The sequence below is a fragment of the Vanessa atalanta genome, chromosome 6 (assembly GCF_905147765.1).
Source record: "Vanessa atalanta chromosome 6, ilVanAtal1.2, whole genome shotgun sequence".
Classification (NCBI taxonomy): domain Eukaryota; kingdom Metazoa; phylum Arthropoda; class Insecta; order Lepidoptera; family Nymphalidae; genus Vanessa; species Vanessa atalanta.
Window position 1 is genome coordinate 177,953 of NC_061876.1, and position 22,420 is coordinate 200,372.

The 22,420-nt window shown below is 33.3% G+C and overlaps 1 protein-coding gene across 1 annotated transcript in view; it reads left to right on the forward strand.

The window, feature by feature from the left end:
- Positions 1 to 1,609: 1,609 nt before the first annotated feature.
- LOC125064564 (somatostatin receptor type 2-like) overlaps positions 1,610 to 22,420 on the forward strand; it is a 109,821-nt gene continuing 89,010 nt past the window's right edge. The window contains exon 1 of the mRNA XM_047671670.1: positions 1,610 to 1,822. The gene's annotated coding sequence lies outside the window, so the exon portion shown is untranslated. The remainder of the gene's footprint in view (positions 1,823 to 22,420) is intronic.

The window sequence follows — 22,420 nt, forward strand, 5'->3', positions numbered from 1 at the left end:
TCCATGTTGTCAATGTAGTATTTCTTTTTCCACTACGTACTCACATTTTATATTTGAAACAATACGAGTACAGTGACAGTGAGTATCAGTCGTAATATTCGATTCAAAGTCCATCTATGCGGTGTTATGGCATTTATGTAAAATTAAGTAGATATTCGCTAAACGCGTGAAATGGCACAGTTGTATTCCCTCAATTTGTCGGTACCGTGTCGGTCCGTCTGTCGGCTGTCGATCACACCCACACGTATAAACGCGCACGCACACGAATCAGCACGTGCCTAATCTATATCTGACGTGGTTTATGTTGGTATCGTGTTGAATTATGGTGACGTTTAGAAATTGCTTGTTTTGTTTATTACATTTGCTGATTTAACAAATGAGTATACTGTATATTACAGCAGTATAACTTAAACATATTTTTTATTATTTGTGGTTGATATGCCTTGCTGTGTGAAAGAGAGAATAAAATATGATTTCAGTTTCATTATATTGTGCAGGCCCGTGTCTACGCATAAAATATTATTCATTAATTATGTTTAACTCACTATTCACAAGAAATCTAAAGTAAATTTTAGCATTTTAAATATAATTTCTCTGACAGTCTTTGATCGATTGAAATGGAAACTATGAAATATATGTGAAAAGGCTTTCAACCACCCGATAGCCCATTGGAATATTGCGAATTCGAATATGAATAAACACCAGTAGGAGTTGAGATTGTGAGTCATCTTGTGCTCAGTTATGAAGGAAAAATATAGAGAGGAAAGGAAATGTCAGATCCTGCCATATATAATTTAGTAGAATAATGTTCATGTACATTCTTAAGAGGAGAGAGAGAGTTTTGTCGAGCGATGAGATAACATATAACAGGGGCTTATCTTAAGTGATCTTAATAACTATTACTTTTTACTGGCCCAACCCAAGCGAGCCCAGAACCTCGAGATAGTCGTTCTTAGAAGCCAGCCTCTAGACCGAGGCTAACATTTGGATATAACGAGACGTCGCCGATATGAATATTCAAAGGATTGTCTTGTTTTATACTCAAGATGATATAATTGTGACGATCACTTAGCAACTGTAACCCATTTGCACACTTACCTTCTTAAAATAATAAAAAAAAATCTAAAAATACCTGATCACGGCTATTTATGTTTTTTTTTTTTTTTTATTTAGATTACTTTTTTTTTGTAACATATACACTTTTTATAATAGTAAAATTTTCGTGTATTAAAACTTTTAGTTTTCTAATTTTTAGATAACACTAAAACTAATAATAAAGACTTTAAAACTATAATTCTCAAATGATATATTTAATAGAATTGCTTTATAATCTTTTTATATACCACACAATAGAAAAGAATAGATTAGAGCCGATCAATGGGACACGGCGGCACGTGCTGAGAATTCAAAAGAAAAATAATAAGACTGAAAAAAATGCATTGTTAGTGTATGACGAGAACGAATCAGGTTGATAGTTATGTGTAATGTACGCCATTCGCTCATTGTATAATTCGTAGGCGAGCTACGGGGTACTGCTACGAGACCTCTACGAGTTGTGAATTGAGTTTGCAGTGTTGAGACTCCAGTGTCAGTTTGCGCGGCGCGCTCTTGCAGTGAGGACGTGTATCTCGTCGGTGGAAGTGACTTGGAAACTTTCTCGACCTTAACATCGAGTCTTAGTTTAATTTAATGTTAATATTAGTTTAGTGCAAGTAACAGTTGCAGACTTCATTGAATTTAGTGCTATTGTATATATTTAATAACAATATTTATCGGATTGTTTGAAACTAACGTGTTGGAACATTTTGAAGAAATTTAAACGGTAAGTACATAACATTTTTATGAAAATTTTATTTCATTAAACTTTGAAAGTTGTACAATTACGAATAAGCTTACCTACTATTCGGTAGAGTAATCAACTTGTTTGAAGTTGTAATGGATAGATAACACTTCAACTGATAAATATTTTATATGTTCCAAGCTACTGGTAAACAAAGGACTTAACATTAATTAGTATTTGAATATACATACTAGGTAAAAGCAAGACAGGAACATGAAATAATTGTACTTTTATAATTCGGGTTATTTCTAGTTTAGTTCTGATCAAAGTCGACCGACGCCTGATCGCAGTAGAGTCGTCGGACCCAAAAGTTTTACATCAGCATTTCAATGTTCATTTTTATCGCTCATTGTGTAAAAAGATCCAAGATAGGAACACTGAAGTATTTACTTAACTTTTTTCTCTCATATTTTCAATTGAGTTCAGTTGAGTTTTGTGTGTCAGTTTTATGAACTTTGGATATGATAAAACAGTTTATTGTAGATGTGTATTGGCCGATTCGTTGGGTCACGTGGATTTTAATAATGGAAAATAATGGAAATTAAAGTCGGAAAGGTTTCAAAAGGAAGATGTAAAATTTATTGCATTATGTTTTCGTTATAATAATGACGAGAATGTTTAATCTTTTTAAACGTATTCATATATAGACACTTACTCGTTACGTTTTACTATACGTATAAAGTTTATTGCTAGGAGCGTGTAGTGAGGATCCACCTCTTAGTTTAATGGCTCTTGTGAGGAGAGATGTCATACTGAAATTGGTTTGTAAGTATTCGTCGTATTGGCTCCAGTCGGAAAATGACATATCTTTAATGTATATTGTGTTGTATTTTTTATTAACAATTAATATTTGAAACTAAATACTTTCTTACAATTGAAGATTATATTTATATTTTATAAGCATTCGTACCTGATGGTCTCGTGTAGTAGGAACAGAGTCCTTTTTATTTATTGTCCGATCTTCAAACACAGAACAAATATCCGTAACGATTGTCGATATAATCGAGCCAATATTACATATGTATTAATAATTTAGTTCCCCAAGACTTCGGAGAAAAAAACAGCAAAAATGCTCGCATGTGGCAGGTTTTAATCAAAACATACTTTATTCGAGTTTGCTTTTACGAGCATTTTTCAATCTGACGGATACAGTTCTTTACGATATTTTTTTATACTCTTTGCCGTCGACTAGGACATCAATTAATACTGCTCTATCCACTGCGTCTTGGTTCTCATATATAAGTCTATTATTGTTCATAGTTTTGTACTTAATATAATTGATTTGTAATATTCATAGAGTTTGTTATCTAGAGAAAAATCTCCATAATTCGTCATTGTATTCGAGACAATTCGAGATTCATCGTTAAATCGCTTCATTCAGAACATTAACTTGAGAGAAGGCATGTCTCGCTGCTTGGCTAGTGTCTGCGTTTATACATTTTAACGTCAAGGTCAAAAGCGAATAAACAATGCTGAATGCGAATAATAGCCTGTTGAAAGCCGCTCCTCCATTACTCACGCGTCCGCGACTTTGACTAAGAATAACCGCGATTTACCGAACTATGATTTATGACCACTTTAACATATAAAACTATCGGTATAATCGCTAACTCGTTACTTTGAAATTGATGGTATTTTAAAAAATTCGATGAAAAGGCTCGCTGTATGTGAGTTTTATAAGCAGTTCAGATCTAGGTCGAACATGTTTGTATTCCTAGGAAATTTAATCTAATTGGCCCGTTGTATTGATAGTGTGGCCTATCAGTGAATTACTACGGTCGATTTTGTGCTTGATTTGTATGCGGTTAGAAAATAAACGGGATTAGAAGTAGATTGGTAGATTTAGAAAATAATGGTTAGATAACTATTATACATTCGTATCATATTATACTACCAAACAGCAATACCTTAGTGAGCTATTGTAACTACAGGCACAAATGATAAACGAAAGGAATGGTCGATATTTCTTTCAGCGCTTATGTCTGTACAGTGGTAAACACTTACCACCAGATGACTCACTTGTTTCTCCACCTACCTACGTAATTAAAAAATAAAGTTAACTTCATCGTATTATATGTTATTTAGTTTATGCTGTAAACATAAAACTAATATTAAATCCTTTGAACAAAACTGTTCGTTAAGTAATAACTTATCGAAATATAAAACTTCTACGTCTATAGAATTATTAGTTTTCGCGTCAATCGTATTTTCTCGTGTTCTTTACATTATTAGTATGTATGTTATAACAAAATATCACTTTGTATTATGTTATGTGCGTGGTATTGTGTAAAATTAATTATAACTTTAAAGTATTTGTTATAACTATTTATGATACATCTAAAATATTTTGTCAAATGTATTTTATTTTAAGTGCATGTGGTACTAATTAGCATACATTCAACTTCGAAACTTATTTGTGTATTTACGTAGGTGTGTATCTGTACGAGAGAAGTACGAGTATGAGGGATCCTCATCATTCGCTCGCACATTTTCTCATTTCTATAGAGCCGGCGCAGCGTGTAGCTGCAATGACCACATACCAGAAACGAAATATTAAATTTGAAAGGAAATTCTGAAAATTTTACTTTTATTACTTTTGTTAAGGATAATAATATTTAATTGTTGAACTATTTGAGCCAAGGTTACCCAGTGGTTAGAACGCGAGCATATTAACCATTTTGAGGAAGCCTGTATGTGTCTAATTTCACCGAAATTCTGTCACATGTGTATCCACCAACCCACATTGGAGCAACGTGGTGGAATATGCTCCTAAGCTTTCTCCTCGATGGGAGAGGAGGCCTTAGCCTAACAGTGGGAAATTTAAGGCTCTTAATGTTGTTGAACCATTTTGAACCTAAAGATGGCTTGACTTATTTATAAAATTAACCATGTGTCACTGTGGTATTATTTGTCAAAATTTTAAAGACCTCCAAATCAGCCGTACCTATACCAATTTATTGTATGTTTTATTGTTTTGTTAAGTAATAATAACATCAATGACTTTTTTCACTTAGACGTTTATAGTATAATTAATAGTTTAAAAGAAGTTAGCGAAGATACAGACAGATGTAAAAGATACTTTTATACAATTTAGAGAAGATCGCGTTAAGTTCGGTAACTTAGAGCCTTGTGTCACACTCTAGACGTAGTTCATTATTTTTAATATGAATACTTTCTTAATATAACCTTGAGACGGTATAGAAGCTCAACGGTATTAATGAATTTTAGTTCATTTTCGTAACGAGGCGAGCTGGAATCAGAGCTGATCGTCGAAGCAGACGTTTCGGTTAGCAACGAATATTTACGCAGTAAATCCGACTGATCTTTACGATACAGATTGTTAAAAACAACAATCATTTAAAAATATAAATGTTTTTGTTTCGCATGTTCCCGACGGTATCGCTTTTGTTTCTGATAACGGTGTGCGGTTTGTTACCACAAACTTCATTCGAATAGATACGAATGCAAATTGGTTTAATATTTAAAAGTAATAAATATGTTTACAATTTTAGTTAAGTACAAGTAAGGTCTTTTGAATCTATTTGAAGTGAAGTATTACAGATTCAAAAGTAGTATAGTCCGCTCTCATTTTGTGGGTTTTCTTGGGGTAGAATCCGTCACATTCAGGTTTCCTGGCGATGTTTCGTTCACCGCCGAGCATAAATATGTCTCAATTCATTTCACAAAAGATATTTGGCGCTGAAAACGTTTTGCCCGGAATTCAATCCGTAATATTCGGTTATGATTTACTTATTGTAACCAATAGGCCATCTCGGCGTAATCATTACATAGCATAAAACAAAGTCGCTTACCGCTCTCTGTCCCTATGTATGCTTGATTCAAGAGTAAGGTTTATCTGTATAATACATGCACAATATAGAGAAACACTGATTATTTTAGAGGTTTCTAAAGTGATGTCGTAAATAAACACATATTTTGTGCTTATATTACAAACACTGGTTGAAGTCTACGAGATAAATCAAAATAATGTACTACAGTATTGTACACCTTAAAAAGGTCTTCAAAAAGTTCGCAATGGTATATGTCTATCTCATAGGGATAATCCACAATAACCATTTTTATCCTCGACTATTTACGAAAAATAATGGCTTATTTTCGAAGCGATTTTTAGAAATAAAGCTTTAATCCTTATCCGATTAAGTACCTTAAATTCATTGTGTATTTAATATAGATCAATATGGCCCATTATATATTATATATATATTAATACAACAAACGCAATAACGTCTTACGAAGAGTGCACAATATGAGCATTTAGTATAATTATAGTTGTATTTTTAAAACGTACAATCATTTGCTTACTATTTTCGTCAAATTTTCATAGTATATACGAGTAGAAGCTGATTCCATGAAAATATTTTTACTGAAGGTAATAGTCAAGAAGGCAGGCCCATGAAGATAGGACCAACTCATCGGTTAAACCACAATAAATGATAACTTGCTAATAATTGATGAAGCCAAATAAGCAGCAATGAGATCAATAGCTTTACCCGTAAGCTTTGAATTTGGCTTCCGAAAACTTTTGATACATCTTCAAATAATATCCGATTATTTGATTGGTTACCAGATCGCCGATGCGCCACCAACAGCGGGTACTAGCTTGTTATGTTCCTTGTGGCTTTAGTTGCACTGGCTTACTCACCCTTGCAATTGAACTATTATTCTAATTATAGCTGTTTGGTGATAGAATATTTCATGATTGGGCGGTACCTACCCAGACCGGGCTTGTACTAAGCTAGTCACCAAGAAAATGAATTAATTAATTAGTATCAATTGGAATACTCCTTTTTAATTTTCAACTAAGTATATTATAGCATAATGTATATAGTATGATATTTTTCCAGTATTTTTTATAACTCTTTATTAAAAAGTTTGCTATCTCTCTTTGACTGCATCTTGAATCTTTCATCTCTCGTTTAGCTCACAGATTATTAAGCGTATTACGCGTAAGCGGTCGCGAAGAGAACGAGATTATTTTAATAAAATTCTTTTCGATTTATTTTATTTTGTTTTTATATTATGATTACCAACACCTTACAATAATATCGGTAATCTAGATTGAAAACATTTTAACATTCCTCAAGATAAAACTACATTGATATACAAATAACAAATAATTTTGGATATGTTTATGTGTAACCTTAATTAATAGTATTAATTATTTCTTAAGGAGAGGTCGCAGGTAAATATATAAATGAAAAATGAAAAATTTCGGTCATTGCTAAATCCTTATTTTGTCGGATTTTCCAACCGGCAATGAAACTGTGTGATGGGCGATATTGACAGTTGAATAGGACACTTTTTCTTGCTTAAAGCAAATCTACACATCAAGTGTCGCAGAAATAGATCGTCGTCACGCGAGTATATAAGTCAAGGCTGACTAGAGGCATCGCTTAAGCAGACACTATCAACAGTCACTTTAAATCATTATTCTGATGTTTCGATAAGATATTCTATAAGTTTCGATATTATTGTATTCTTAATGACTTTTAGAGAGTTTCGGTGCGATTGTTCTTAAGGGCTCGATACTTAATAAAACTCCTTTAAAATATTTCTCTGTCCTGATTTATATTTATTATATTTTGGTCACTTAGTATTAATTGGTATTTTAACCCTTCATTGACAAACAAAAACAAAAAATGTCGAGCAAAAAGCGCAACTAATCTTTGTTTAATTTGAACTTCTGGCTCAAGGGGGTGGACTACTCACTCGTTCGTGATTCTCTTGCCGATTTCAATACTATAATAATAATAAAGCCTTTATTTCCATAACCTTTTTTTCCAATTCTCATGTTGGTATTTGTTAGTAGCTTGTTAGATTTTAGTGTTTTGCTTATGTCTAAATGTTAGTAAAAGTTAGTTTTTACTGTTACCTTTGTATGTCTGATTGCTTTGCTCCAGATTTTTTATATTTTTCTTATGTTTAGGATAGGTACTTCTCTCCATAGCTCTTTGAGTTGTTATATATTTATGTTGTTTTGCTTTTGTCGTCTATATCCAAGTTTGGTAGCCGTACAGTAGAGAGGGCAGTATACAGGCGTCTAATACAGTTTTCTTAAGGTTTATCGAGTAGTCTTCTTTTAGAATTTCTTTGAGTGACCAGGCTATGGCCTGGAAGAAATTTTGGTAAGAAGAAACAAATATATTTGTTCTTCTTTTGATTTCGTCTTCATTGTGCGTTTTCAAAAATAACATTTGTTTCCCTAGGTCGATGTAGCTGTTGACATATTCTATAAATTTTTCTTTCACACCGATAGGGTGTTCTATGCTGTTTTTAATTTCAATACTTAAATTGACTTGATTGATTTAACTTTGATTGACTCACGATGAATGAGATATGATATTTTTAATCTGGTGGTTGGCGGCACTTCGACGGTACGACGTCAGAAGTATTTTACACATTTTGCCTTCTTGGTTAGGGGTGACGGACGACCATTTACAAGGCAGTTCGCCTCCCTAAAATAAAATAAAAAGAATACAGGCTTTTATTTATTCTGGCCGAATATGTTGTCCGAACTATGCGAGCTACATGTAAATGTTACTGTTTAATATTTGTGCGGTACAAAAGCCGCTTAAGTCACCTACACAAATAAATTATGACCTCTATTGTCTGTTGGGTACAGAGCTTCGTTGAACTCAAAATGATTATAATAGTTAAGTATATTGTAACATACTATGTATACATGTCCATTTTATTTACCTTAACATAGTTTAACTTGCTCATTTACGGTTAAAGCTTATTAAATTTCGTGTAAGTATTCTTATATTTTGGTAAATTTCCACGCATTTGGCGAAAATATATCAATTATAAAATTTAACACAAATAACGTCTCACTCGAATGTAGCTTTAGATACATAAAACATTACAACATTAACAATCTGTAAATTTCCCACTGCTGGGCTAAGGTCTCCTCTCCTTTTTGAGGAGAAGGTTTGGAGTATATTCCACCACGCTGCTCCAACGGCAGAAATTCGTTGAAATTATACACATGCAGGTTTCCTCACGATGTTTTCCTTCACCACCAAGCACGAGATGAATTATAAACACAAATTAAGCACATACAAATTCAGAGGTGCTTGCCTGAGTTTGAACCCGCAATCATCGGTTAAGATGCAGGCGTTCTAACCACTAGGCCAGCTCGGCTCATGTTTATACTTAATGATTATATAATAAATAACTTTACAATATTCTGTTTTTAAATTCAAATATGTTTGATAAATATATTTGAATATATGTAGTCTTAAAATAATTTTCCCAATGAAGACGACTACTCAGGATATATTTTGCACAAAGCTTTACAATTGGCTTGATTCTGGATTTGAACGACGAAGATCGGCGACTTTATAAATTAGTCCATAGAACAAAAAGGAATAGTTAAAATAAATTTATGCGAGTTTCAAATACTGTATGCATTTCAGAAGTGTCGAAGTCGCGAAATAGAAAGTTCATCTGCACCGATTCAAGCTCCCGTTATATCGATTGCTTAGCGCTTATTTATAATAAATAATAAATAATTGTTCGCAATCTTGGAAACGAAGTGCTAATATTTTCTAAAAGTTCTTTACGAAAGTTTGTTATTTGTAAGATAATGCAGCTTTGTAAAAAAGCACATTACCTTTTCATTTTACTTGGTGGTAGGGCTTTGTGCAAGCCCGTCTGGGTAGATACCACCCACTCATCACATATTCTACCGCCAAACAGCAATATTCAGTATTGTTGTGTTCCGGCTTGAAGTGAGTGAGCTAGTGTAACTACAGGCACAAGGGACGTAACATCTTAGTTCCCAAGGTTGGTGGCGAATGGTGATGTAAGGAATGGTTAATATTTCTTACAACGCCATTGTCTATGGGCGATGGTGACCACTTACCATCAGGTGGCCCATTTGCTCGTCCGCCTACCCATATCACAAAAAAGCACATATATATTTAATAGACGAACCAAAATCAAGCCATTCCTTTTGACGACGACGATAACGCGCTGAACATGCGTTGCAGCGAAATCTCACGCGCGGTGTCGGCGGATGGCAACGTGTCTTGTCTGAGACAAATCTATTAACCGGTGATACAAGTTTTGTTTTTGGTTATATTTTCGCACGAGTGTGGAAAGTCGTCTTCGCCGCGATATAATGGACATATAAATTTTACATAAGTGCATTTAAGTTACGTAAAAATATATAGATTTTTGCAGTTACAGGGCGTATTATTTTACGAGTAATCAAGTTCCTTTGTTAATGTGAAGTTAATTAATTGATTTTATAATATTTAACTTTTTCCTTTTTTGGATATTTGTAAAGATAAACTTTCATATTTTTTATGTTGTTGTTGACATAAATGATGCCCGCAATATGTTCAATTGATATTCATGTATTGATTCATAGGTACACAGACAGATTACAATCAGAAAATACATTAAAATTACGGACTTACACAATTTTGAGCTAGGTTACATTGCTGAGCACATGTACACGGCATGCCCATAACAATTATATTACTACATTCAGGTGCTCTTTTCAAAATAAATTGAAATTATTGATTGTTGACATTGAATATTTATAATTATTAAACTAATAACAATACATTTATCCATTTGAATTATTAGACTAAGAAAATAAATTAAATTTAAATAATAAAATTATCAAAAAAAGAAAATATTTATATTGAAGCTTATAGGAAAGAGGTAGTGGGAAATGAAGATGTAATTTCGACATTATATCGTCCACCACAATTTCTTCCTAGTTTAATATTTTGAACAAAAAACCTACTGTTAACAATGACGAGATAGTGTTGTCATATTATAGACGCGGTTGTGATCGCAACTGTCCTTGGCTTAAAAACAGCGCCGCGCTAATTGCCGCTTCGCCCATTACACCGCAGTGGCGAGCCCGTCGGGCCAGGTTGTTAGTTGTGTATCGTTTAAGAGTGGTCACAGCTGTCGGTGTACCTATAAGCTACCTATAAGTAAGCTTTTTCATTTGGCAAGGGTCTTACACCCCTGCATTTATTCAATTTTAGTGACAAGTATTGATTCGAATCAAAAAAACAAGAGGATAAATACACGATACTACCAATTGGATTCCTGCTCTGTTCTGTTTCCGTTACCTTTTGCATCAGGTATTTGTAGACTGATTAATTCCTCTAAGCTGTAGAGTTTTTTAGAGTCAAGTCGGGTATATGAATATACCCTACCATTTAGTACCATAGATGATAAAAAAGCGTGGAGCTAATATTTGTTGACTTCCAGACAGGATATATTATATACATAGGTATATAACTGTTTTTAATAAACATGACTTTGTATTTTTTATTGTTGAAAAGAGTAACTACTGAGTTTCTTCTAGTCGGTAGAATCTGCATTCCGAACCGGCGGTAGCTTTACTTAATATATATTGTTAAACGACGATTTAAAAGTGCTTGTAAAAGCCTACTTGATAATATATTTTGATGTTGATGATTTTGATTGATCGGACACCAGAGCTTCTTCCGTAATGTGGTATGTGTCGGTTGGTGCACAGCGAATTGGGTATGATTTCGACTAGCTGTAACTGTATACATACTGCCCATAAATTTTCCACAATTGAATAATATTTTTTAGCCTGTTTTATCACACCGGTCCAGTGAGGGTCGGTAGATACTCAAAATATCAAGTAAATCTGCGGCTATCTTCTCAGTCGACACGAGATCAATTATAAAACGAAATGAAATTTTAAGATTGTTTCTTGGTACAAGACGCTCTTGTTTTCTTTAAATCAGCCTTCAAAGTATTTTACTAAAAACTATGGAAACTCAAGAGGGAACGAGTTATTTAATAGTTAGAGATGTCTGTATGTACTCGTAAGCGATATGTTGACAAATGGCTTTAAAAATACAGTAGCACTTTCTTATGTACATTTGCGTTGATAAGCTTTTAATGAAATCTCAAATATATATATTTTTAAAATTTATTTTATTTAAAGAAGTATATTTTGTTACTGTATTAAGTCTCGGAAAATACTTGGCTGAAACGTTTAACAATCACGTTAAGAGCGTTCAAATTAGCACTATTAAAAAAACCAGACAATGTCGCGAAACTTCTTAGTATATTAATTATATTGTCACGTGGCGCGCCCAACTTGTGGTCACGTGGCCGTTAACAGCGGCATCGGTATTACAATCACACGACGATAGCGGTAATTAAACGCGCATCACCTCCCTCCCCCCGCGCCGGATCGCCACACCACTGCGCCCCCCTCGAGGCTCGCCACGCGTCACTCAGACATGCTCTAGTAATCTGTTAGCAAAACAATCACAGTACGTGTTTATTTATACTTCGTTCTCTTTAACAAACGCAGAAAGAATTTGAAATGTTTTTTTTAGTTCGAGAAATTTTAACATTTATTGAGCTTCTTGCCGGTTCTTCTCGATTCCATATGCTGAATTGGTGAACACGGTAGACGCTTCAAAAGTGCACTTTGTGGTAGGGCTTTTTTCTGGGTAGGCACAACCTACTGGTCATATATTATACCGACAAATAGCAATACATATAATGCAAAAGTACTTATAAACATAAATAAACATTTTAATGAAAATATTTTTAACTGCTTTTAAAGGCTTGGATATTTTCCTCCATTTAACTTTTAATAATTTCTTGATATAAATTAATTAAGCATCGCTTATTAGGATTGTTCTTCAAAAGTATTTAGTGTACATAGCTAGTTAGAAATTGCATGTAACAATGTACACCAAACTTATGCCACCCGTATAGAAAAAAAGGTTAAATTAAAATAACGCAAACGCTTTATAACCTACAGAGAGAGACTTTTATTATAATAATAATTAATCCATTCTTATAAGACATATAGCTTCAAGAAATGGCTTAATAAAAGCTTATCCGCTTTGATTTGATTGCGTGCGGTAACTTAGATTGGAGGTGCGAAGGCACATAATTTAAGGTTACACGTAAATATTTGCTTATCACTATTCCTTACTACATTACAGACGTAAATATTTTGTACAGCCTTATTTTAGTACGGTAAACTTAGATTGTGTTGTGTAATAACATAAATTTGATCCATTTTAAAATTTGCGTGACGTTGGACCTCATACACGCATATCCTATATCTGAAATCCTTAGTAGGTATTTTAGTTTAAGAACCAAACCCCTAATATATATTAAAAAGCTGCTATATATTCAAATTTTAATGGAATTTTTGCAATAGATTGTGATAGCCAAATTGAATTTACGAAATATTTTTATTTTATTATGAATATTATATTAGCAATCAAATGCTGTCGTCGATATACGTTTGTATTGTATTGTATTGTATTGGGGACAGTGTGCGAGCTTTGAGATGTAAAAGTCACAAGTTCGCACAATACAAGCACATGCCTCATTGGCAGGGAAAATTAAATTAAATTTCTTTCACAATATGAAATGTTACAACTTTGTTTTTTAACTAGCTGTTCCGTGCGGTTTTACCCTCGTTAAACGTCCTGCTCCGCCCCTTTGGGCCGTAGCATGATATTAACGTGCCTATAACCTTCCTCAAGAGTGGAGCTATCAAATGCGAATAATTTATTTTCAATTTCTCTTAGAAGATTAGTGCGTATAAATAAAAATATAAACAAACTCATCAGTAGATTACGTATTGTTTGAATGAAAAATCGTCCATTTAAAAGGCAATAAATGAAATCCAAGTGGTCACCGCTTTCCATAGGCATGGTAGTAGGTAATTTATCAAACGAAACCCATCTGCTGAAATAATAAAAGAAATGAACTTAATTAAAAGGCCAAAAAAGTGCGCAGAAATTTCTGAGCGACGTTTTAATTAAAATAACGAAGTGGAATCAAAGTATGATAAATATCAAACAAACGAACCGGTAATATTTGTCATACTCAGCGAATTAATTACTGCGAAATTGATTAAGAGAGTCATTTCAACTGGATACGTCGTTACAATAAGTTACATCGATACAATGCTGTGAAGGCATCTGCTAATTAATAATTATGTTTTTTTGGCATAGACGATGGTGTTTCCTTAAATTCAAACGTTTTGTCACGTGATGGAAATTTCCATAGATTTTACTCGATACAAAATAAAAATAAGCTTTTAAAAAAATCCTAGTAGACTTGTCATGATTACAAGATTCCACGGTTGTGCTGTGTCTTTTTAACAAGCTTTAAGTAGAAGAATAAGGAACGCTGCATGCCGAAATCTGTATAAAACAAAAGAAGGAGAAGTATGTGAGATGGGGTTGTAAGGAGTCGTTAGGAGAATCTAAACAAATAAGGATGACATTTTGGTAAAAGACAACTAACCTAACCTAATAGTCCAAAGGAATCGTCTGACCTCTTAGCACAGACGCTTCACCACGATAACGATGAATTATCCATGACCGATACCACATATTGAAGAGAACTAACAGAATTATAGAAGAATACAATTTATCAGGGGAAAGCCTCAGTTTACCCAAGAATTGGTTCTATACTTGTTTGTAGGTGCCCCAAAATATCAAAGTGACGAATGGTTAATGTCTTATTTGGCTAAAGCAAATATATGAATGTATTCATTATGTAGATTTCCCCAAGTAACGGAAATTTGCCCACAAAGTCATTCTCAAAAAACTGGAAGATTTTTTTTTAATTAGTTCTTCAGACCTGCTGTCAGTCCTCGGAAATATATTCGAGAAACTGATGGTAAGATTTTTTCTGTAGCACAGTAATAAAACTAGTTGGAAATATATTACAAAATATTTGAATAAACGCGTGAACAAAACCACATGGGGCGTAGGGCAATTTATTTAGACTCATGTTTAAAAAAGTCGCATGCCACCGCATGTTACCGTTTTTTCATAATTACGAAGAAATTAATTAGAAGTTGATTGTATGTAAGTGCATTAAAATTATTGTAATTGTCAAGTTACGTGACTGGTCACGTTTTAAAATGATCGGCCATACGTCACGGGTCAAGCTGTAATGGAATGTTAATTCTCAAAGTTAATCACAAGCATATTACAAAAAACATACATATATAATGACTGAACGTGTTTATCGCCACTTTCTACAAGAAAAAGCTTATCAGTATGAAATTATTTTTTTTCGGTGTACTTTCGTTGATATTCCCTCATTGGCTGTGAACCGATTTTGATGATAAGGTTTTTAATCGAAATGTTTATAATAATGGAATGATTTTAAAGAGTGGATTATTTATATATTTGTTTAATTATTTTCAAATTGTGACAAGATTGAATAAAGGTGGAATAATAGGGAAAACCATTGGGAATTGTTCTAGGTGTTTGACTTATGACGATATTATAGTAAGTACCAGTAGTAGTCGTTGTATTCAGGTAGTAGAATGATATTAAATCTTTTCATAATGTTAATTTCAAGTGTATTTTAATTAATTAATGTCATAGAATTTTTATTATACCTTATATTTTTTTAGCCATGAGGATGCCTCCTGGAAGATTTTGGCCATAGCGGAGAATTTCAAGGGTAGTTGACTACACAGGATATATGGTACTGAGAAATTTTAGATAGGAAAACTTTTATCGACCGACCTGAGGCTTGAACCTAACACCTTGAGATCTGCAGCCTTGCAGTTAGATTAGCTGATATTTAAGGGTACAGATTTTTCTCAAGTTAAAATATAAAAAAAAACACTTTTTGAATTTATTGCATACTTTGTATGACATGATATTGAAAAAGTTAGTGTGTCTTTTCGTTTTATTAAATAATTTTTATCATTTCATTCTTGGCTTCTGCCGTTTCAAAGATATTGCATATCTTTTTAAATAAATATCTGAGATAGAGAATTCCATACTAAGCTATATAATAACTATGTATAACTATTTGACGACCTCCGTGGTCGAGTAGTGTGTACACCGGTTTTCATGGGTACTCCACTCCGAGGTCCCAGGTTCGATACCCAGTCAAGTCGATGTAGAAAAAGTTCATTAGTTTTCTATGTTGTCTTCGATTTGGTACCGTGTTTGTGGTACCGTCGTTACTTCTGATTTTCCATAACAAGAGTGCTTACATTGGGATCAGAGTAATGAATGTGATGTTGTCCAATATTTATTTATTATTATTATATAAAAAAATATTTTTTAATTTATTTAAATCCTATTAACATTTAAACTATCTGAGAAAGTAGCCAATCTCGAATATTAGCTAATAACGCAGGACTATAACTGACATGTGTGTGTGAATATTATAATATGGTACAATTGTATGTGTGATTTGTCTCTTTTTCTGTCTGTTCGTACCAAATCTAGTTCAGTACCAACGACCATTTTTTACCGAGTATCGTGGAAAATTTAAATATATAAATTGTTTAAAGAAAATCCTTATAACTTTCATACAATCAAACCCTGGATTAGAACGCAGCACCAGACCAGAGCAGAGGACGTATAGCGTCAGCAGGCAATCTGGATTCGTCGGTGGGAATTTAATCATGTAGGCGTTTCATTTCGCCTGTATATAAAAATATCACGTATTTTTAGACGTGAGACCCAATCTGAAAGCTTTTAACATATTGCTTTTTATTAATTTGTTTCTATTTTTGTCAACTTAAATTTAAAAACTCTAACAAAAGATATTCTTTTTTCGAGATAAGATACTTTAAATATTTATAAAGCACATTTGCTTAGAATAAACTGAATGGAAAATGTTTTTGTTATCGTTAACAATACGTGTAAATACATTGTGTATGAATATGCTAATAATATGTTAATTTTCGCTTTGCAATATTATAAGTTGTAGAAGCCTATCGAGAGGCGGCTTTGAACATTGAATTTTAGTTTTTGCAAATCCTATCGAAAACTGATTTGGTATTAATCCCTTGTTTATTATTTTGTCCGATGTTGGGTGGCTTCTCCTGTCGTGCTCATTACCCGACGGAGCTCAGTGCGCGCTCCGTCATAGACTGCTTCAGTTTGCTTCGTCTACTTGCATTAGGCTTTTACAGCCGTGTTTCTACTAAAATACCACGAACACACTACACTAACACAACTGGACTGCACTAACGTTGTTCGAGGCACTTTCATTTTATGAAATGTATGTAGTAAGTATCAAATTTCCGTTGTGGACAAATCAAATCCATCGTCACTTCGTCGCGGTTAGTCGCGGTTCAGTACTTATGTTTAAGTTCCTAAATTGCACTCGCATTGCGTGCTAAGTACCAGCAATAACTTATATTCGTGAACATCGTATGATCCCGAATTAGTACCTATGTCACTAAAGACCAGTTAGTCGTTTTTTTTGTTATAATTTTTTTTATTAAACACTACTATGTGTTATTTGCCTCGCTTGCATATATTTGGCACGCTTAGGCCAACAGAGTTTCTAGCTAAAGTTGATCTTATCTACGCTCGGCTTTTGGTACGGAATAACATTCTTTGCTATACGTAGATATTTCGTAATAATGGTGTGAATAAGGCTTTATAGATATACTTATAATACAGCTATTTATTTGTCAATTCTTAAACAAATGTCAGAATCGCCGGGCGACGATAGCTATGGGAATACTCCCAGATACGATATTCAACGGTATATATATTCGATATTACATCAGTTATGATACTTTTATTAATGTGATAATTGCTAATTTATATAAGTTGATTACGGCATGAATAGTACGAAACATACAAACTTACTTACAAAACAAATTTATACGTAGTCGCGTAAACGAGTAACGATAACAATTCGCTCGATTATATATGAATCCTTCTAGACGCGTAGTCTAGAAAAGAGATATAACGCGAGGATTTAATAACAGCCGAGAAATGCATACATATGATAACGGGGCAGCTTCACGTAGATTAAACTCGCTGCCTTGAAGGAATGCATTAGAAAATTATCTCGCTCGTATAGACCGCATAACATTCGTCGTTAATTTACATGTATTATTCAACGATGAAATTCCAAAAGCTATTTACAATCTGATAGCGGAGAGAATATTCAATGCGTATCTATTTATAAAACAATTCTATTAAACTTTTAAACTGATAAGACTTCTTGGATATATAACAACGCGTGTACGTATATAGTGTTATGTAGCGAACCAGAGAACCCTCGTTATTCATCGTGTCCGTTGGGCGACGTGACGTCAGAGACGTTTTGGTAAGGAAAACTATGTTGCCTGATGTTTTGATAAATTGTTATTGTTAGATGTAAATTTGAATTTGGCAAAGTTGAAAGGTCACACTGTCAGGTTGATTTTCTACTGCAGTGGAAATAGATTCCACTCAAGGTAGATCTACTGCTCGGTACATAATTATATAACTTTAAAAACGAACAGTAAGCAGGTAACATACTTATTTTTGTATTTCTTGTTATTTACAAGGAAAATAATAAAACATCGCAATATGAAACAAATTAAAATTAATTAATTGTTCTTATAGGATATACTAAAATATTTTAGGCAGGTCTTACTTTGGTTATACATAATTTGATATCAAAATTACATACCGAGTCCACCTCAAGACATAAGAGCTGTCAGCTACTTCGCCAAACCGTAAGTTTGACTTAGCAAACTAGGACAAGTACTGTCAATATTGGGCGGAGTTCATTTCTATCATATTGGCATCGATGTATGCCTTAAGATTTTCGTACTTTTTTTTAAAATTTGATAATTGACTGCCAAATGCGGTACTTGATTGTAAGTAGCTACCAACGCCAATAGACTATGTCGCTGTAAGAAATATTAACCATTCCTTACATTGCTTATGCGTCACCAAACTTGGGAACTAAGATGTTATGCCCCATGTGTCTGTATTTACACTGGCTACTACTTACGGTACGTTCTGGTAGACGATTAATGGGTGGAAAAGCAAATAAAAAATATAAAATTTTATGTCGACCGTCGTCGTGATTTTATATTAAAATTAAAATGCTGGATACTGGGAAGCGGGTCAAATTAAACTAAATAAAAGCCTGTTAAAAATCTTTTATATTATAATATAGAAGATGCTGCACATAAAAAATGGGTTATGGTCTCTATGATTATTTTGAAGAGCTTCGGTCTTTATTTTTCTACACATCTACATGTGCAGAAAAATAAAGATAATTCTTGATAGCAATTAACTAAATTGTTACAATTTAACAAAGAATTTTAACTGAACTAATGTATTCTATTTGAAATTAAAAATTTCATTCAAAAAAGGTTTCATCATTTTGGCGCCAAATGTAAACGAGTGATTTGCAGTTTACAATATTTAAATGAAATCAAAACAAAAACTGTCATTGATTTCGAAATTTCTAAAAAATCTTTTGAATAAACACGAAGTTTCGCGGGAAACCGACAAGTATACTTATTACCCGTTTCAACTTGTAAACGGGGTTACATCCTTCTGAGTATATTAAAATAAGTACCATTAAATAATTTACAGATAAAATATACATGAGACTTAAAAGATATTTTGTTTCATGCGTATCATGCAAAATATTATTAAGGTTGTCAAAAGCTTTAAAAGGCTTTTATATAAATACAGAGGATTAAGTGACACATTATAATGTTGCCATTTGATAACTTGTAATCCACTTTTGTTCGTAAGTGTATCTCCTCGACGCGGCCTTTTCAAGTTCGAAGGGTTTGTTAAGCAATCCAACGGAGGCCCTTTACGGACCACATTCGATATTGCTTTGCGTTATTGCTCTACGGATTACCCTAATTTTACTTGTATGAATAGGACCGAGACCAGTTTCTGTCGGTCTAGTAATCCTTATTGTGGTTCCGTCGAAAGACTTCATCAGTCAAATTAATTCCACATCAATTATGCAGCGTGATCTTTTCTGTTAAGACTGTATTTTGTTTGAATTAGATTAAATAATGCATTTTTTCATAATTACTTATCTGAACAATTATTTTCTTTCTTTTGTTTGTCATAGTTATTGAATGGTAATTCGATAAGTAAATAAACTCTATACAGGTTTCCATCAATACTAGTATAATAAATAAAGAGTTTGTTTGTTTTTCTTGAATGCGCTAATCTCTGCAACAAACAGTCGGATTGGAAAAAGCTATTTTTGCAATTGAAAGGCCAATTCTTAGTATATGTTATTGACTATTGTAACGAATGAATACTATACTCATTACTTATGTGAAATATGAATCAATTTCTTTTTCTGTAACTCCATCTACTGGTTTCAATAAAGATCGTCCGGGAACCCAAAAATGCACACATTAAAATTTTATCAAAATTGGTCGAGTGATTACCAAACTCTTTTCCAATGTTAGTGGCATTTGCGATGGAAGTATTTATTTTAAAATCTTGACATGCGAAGATTGAAAGTTGCTTGACTATTTGAATAAATATATTTTGTTTTGACTCACTTTTCTTGTAGCGCGGAGTACTCCTAAGCCGCCGCTACACCTTCGACTCTTTTAATCACGGGTTGCCTGTACCTGTGCCTTATTGTTCCTAAACCGATAACAGCGCCTTTGTAAATCATCTCTTGCTAATACAAATGACATTTTAATATATTTCGCGTACAAAATATATACATATATTGTTGTTGCTGCATATTCTGAAAGCGACCGCTGTAAAAGACTTTTTTGCATATACTAACTCTTTCTTATTTAACAGTTATATGAATGTATAGATCTTTAAATAGTATAAAACCAAGTCGCTTACCGCTATCTGTTCCTATGTACATATGTTTAGATCTATAAAATGACACAACGGATTTTGATGCGGTTTTTTTAATATGTAGATAGATTGATTCAAGAGGAAGATTTATGTGTATAACACATGCACAATATAGTAGAGAAACACCGATAATTTTAGAGGTTTCTGAAGTCATGTCGTAAATAAACACGTTTTTTGCGCTTACATTGCAAACGCTGGCTGACCCCTACGAGATAGATCAAAATAATGTACTACAGTATTGTACACCTTAAAAAGGTCTTCAAGTAGTCCGTAATGGTATATGTCTATCTCTTAGAGATAACCCACAATTCCTCGACTATTAACGAGAAATAATGGCTTATTTACGAAGTGATTTTATACGAATACAGCATTAATCCTTATCCAATAAAGTACCTTAAATACATTGTGCATTTCATATACATCGATATGGCCGTTTCAAGCATTTAAGAATTTTCAGATATTATTTTTTTTGATGAAATGATTATTGATACAATGAATTGCAGGCAAAGAGTCTTTAAGAAAAATGCCTATTTTTAGAAGCATAAATATTTTCTCACGGCGGTTTCTCGAAGACTGATTAGTCACAGTAGCACCAGCTTTACTTGTTTTGCAATTATGGGATACTGAAACTGCCATTTTTCTAATACAGATAAAATAATGTATACAAATTAAAAAAAAAAAAAATGTACTTGAATTTGTTCCATAGGTCGAAGCATATTTAAATGTAGCCTATAGACCAGTGAGTATCTTTAGGCAGCGTTTTTACAAATAAAAAAGTGAAGGAGCAATGGCGTGAAGGTCTCCTGATATATCTGCACGAGGCTATATATCAGAAGACGCGTTTCATTAAGACGCTTAGAAGCAATGCGCTTATATTCGCGGAGCTCTTACACTTAATATTATACAAAAGCAAATAAAATCTCGCTTTTAAGAAATTATACCGTGAGTCGTTTCTTTATACGAGAGAATTTTATTTGAGTTAAGAGCATCTTGCTTGCAGAATGCTTTGCGCATGGAACAAAAATGTACTCAAATTTATATATTTTATGAATGGTAAGAGGTTTGACAATTATTCGACTAGACTATCCCGTATTTTGTGTATTTGGTTTTTATTTTACATCCAACCAAATAAATTTGGCTGTTTACCTCATTTAAAAAAATGTGGCTTAAGTAATTTTGTTACGGCGGTCAACCATATGATTGGAAAGAATGCTATGCACTGACTGCTAAATTCGTGCCAAATCGGTCGAATACACGGCTATGCCATCAAGGATCTCGTCTAAAATGCTGTTCGTTGCAAATTTTATAGTTCAACTATTTATTTGAAAACATATGAATTAAATTTAACAGATTTCGAACATTGTAGACTTAAAATAATTACAGATATACAAGATTGAGGAATATAATTATTGTATGTACAACAATACATATGTACTTAAGAGGGTTGGGAGAGGGCATTAATCAGTGTCAGCTAATCTGACCGAGTCGGACGGACAGCAAACTTTCCTTTTGTGCCTCAATTTAAGTCATTTTTCCACGAGACCGATGTGTGCTCCGAGTTTAGTTCTTAAGCTGAATGGGTACTGTTTGCTAGCCATGAATATTGTACAGCTTGAGTAATTAATTAAATAAAACTATTTAAAGAAAGAAATATAAGACTTGTTCTTCATGGATAATATTTCCCGTGTAGGTCGACGTTAAGACTACCGAATTCATTTTCTTCACAGTGTAACATGCCTCTAATTTCAATGAAATTTTGCCACAAGTTCATGCACCAGACCGCATTAGAGCGATGATGATGATGAGAATGAATGATAATGTTGAAAATTTTCCTCAAAAGGAGAGAAGGGCTTCATCAATGGGACGATAAGCTATATTTATACCATGAAAGGCTTCCGGTCTGGATGTAGATTCAATATTACTCATTGAACCA